The 2,500-nt window shown below is 37.7% G+C and overlaps 1 pseudogene; it reads left to right on the plus strand.

Moving 5' to 3' along the window:
- LOC142910605 (28S ribosomal RNA) overlaps nt 1-2,500 on the plus strand; it is an 8,704-nt pseudogene that overhangs the window by 3,714 nt on the left and 2,490 nt on the right.

Consider the following 2,500-nt stretch of genomic DNA (forward strand, 5'->3'; position numbering starts at 1 on the left):
CACCGTGTAACTATATGATGATGTTACAGCTGAGCCCTCTATCATACCAATGTACTAATCTGGTATGGTGCAGGCATGCCTTATTTGCGTAACGATCTTTGCTGATTAGTTCAGTCGGCTGATGGTGGGTTCAGGCGAAACATTTATATATTGGTTAAATCAAAACGAAACACTGAAACTTTCACCACAGTTTTCCATTACACCAGTTGTATTGCTAGAAGTGCAAATCGAAGGAGTCAATTTTGACCGACGATTAGCTGCCGATGTGCGGTGAAAAAGCTGATCACAATAGCATACACGTGGGCCGACAACCCTGTGTGCTATAAACGTAAGTCGCGAATTATAAAGAAAATAAACCGGACGGACTACTCGGTGACGAACTAACATCGCTCATGAATGAGCGATTAACAGACGAGCTGACTACGGAATTTATCCTTTCGGACATGTTTTCATGGGACTACCCATGCACAGATCAGAACAAATGTTATCCATGCAATCTTGTTTTCCTAGACCATAGAACTTGGTCATCACATATGACACGGGTACATCCGCACGCAAACAAAACGTATAAATGTCGAATTTGTAATCGCACAGCAGATAGCATACACAAGATAGCGTCGCACTACGGAAGAACATGCAAAAGTTTAATAGGTAAAACTAGTGCTATAACCACCACAATTGAGGAAACACTATTTAGTTGTTCATATTGTAGCAGAGGTTTTACTACGAAAACAGGTTTAGGGGTACATACTAGACGAACTCATCCGACAGAACATGAAGCTAGACTACAGCAAAACGCACCAGGAAGGAAAGTTAGATGGGGAGAAGAAGAGGTAGAAATTATGGCCCATAAAGAAGCCCAACAGAATGATGAGGACATAAACATGAATCAACTAATACAGAACTCAGTTATGCCACACAGAACGCTAGAAGCGATTAAAGGGAAGCGGAGAAATATCAAGTATAAGGAATTGGTAAGGACATTGAAAGAAACCACCTATAAGGTAGAAAATCAATGCCTTGTTAACTTAGTTTTACCGACAACATCGGAAATAACAACTACACCTTCTGAAGGAGATCAGCCAGCAATAAGGGCCGAAAAAGAACAATCACTGACAGCAGCTGAGGATCTTCAGGTCATAATTACCGATCTAAAGATCGAGAATTTAAGTCACAATCAGGCGTTACTGCTACTCAATTCTCATGTAGAAAAGTTTTTAAATCGAAGTAAACCAATTAATAGGAAAGATCGTGTAAACCAACAGGAGAAAGATGAGAATAGGCATCGAAGACAATCAAAGCAAACTAAATACAGGAGGTATCAATATTTATACCATACGAACAAGAAAGCTCTATTAGACGAGATTACTTCAGATAGATCGGGGCCAAGTATATACCCAACTGAAGAAAGCATACGGGGAACATTCGTTACTTTATTCGAGTCAAACTCTCCTCCAGATAATATACCCTTTAAATTAAAAAAACAACCAATCATGCATCGATATCGTAAAAGCAATCACCTTAGATGAGTTGATTAAGACCCTAGCTATTATGAAGGATAAGTCACCTGGACAGGACAACATTATTCTTAGCGATCTTAGGACTTTACCAATAAAATATTTACTAGATATCTTAAATATCATCCTTTATTTACAGGATATACCACAAATATGGAAACAACACAGAACAAGACTTATACCTAAAACTAAAGAGGATTTAGAAAAACCCTCAAATTGGAGACCCATAACCATCTCATCAATTGTAATTAGGCTATTACACAAAATTTTAAGTTATCGTCTAGGACAGCAATTAAAGCTTAATTACAGGCAGAAAGCATTCCTCCCTGTAGACGGATGTTTCGAAAATAGTGCATTACTACACTTCATCATACACAACGCCAGGCAAAAGCACGAAAACACGCAAATAGTGTCAATAGACCTCAGTAAGGCATTCGATTCTGTCAGCCACGAATCGATTATTAGAGCCTTAAAGCGATTTAACTTATCAAAGGAATCAACAACGTACTTGACCAACATCTATAAGTGTAATCTAACTGATATTGTATTTGGATCGACAACAATGCGTAACATAAATCTAAAAAGAGGCGTAAAGCAAGGTGATCCACTTTCACCGCTACTATTTAACATGATTATGGATGAACTATTGGATAACTTGCCGACATATATAGGAGTTAATGTAGGAAATCAGAAAGTAAATTCAATGATGTTTGCAGACGACCTTATCCTATTTGCAGAAACGGAATGTGGCATGAATAAACTCTTGGATATAACTACTAAATTCCTCGATGACAGACACTTGAAAATAAATATAAACAAATGCAATTCGTTAAGATTTATCAAGTACGGCAAACAGAAGACATTTAGTGTTGCAACGACATCATCGTACTTTATAAATAACGAACCCATTAATCCGGTATCATATGTAAAGGGATTCAAATATCTAGGCATTGAATTTGACCCAAGGGGAAAACGATCTATAA

The sequence above is a fragment of the Petromyzon marinus genome, unplaced genomic scaffold (genome assembly GCF_048934315.1).
Source record: "Petromyzon marinus isolate PM22_M1 ecotype Great Lakes invasive population unplaced genomic scaffold, UKy_Petmar_22M1.pri1.0 PM_G_Scaffold_149, whole genome shotgun sequence".
NCBI lineage: Eukaryota > Metazoa > Chordata > Hyperoartia > Petromyzontiformes > Petromyzontidae > Petromyzon > Petromyzon marinus.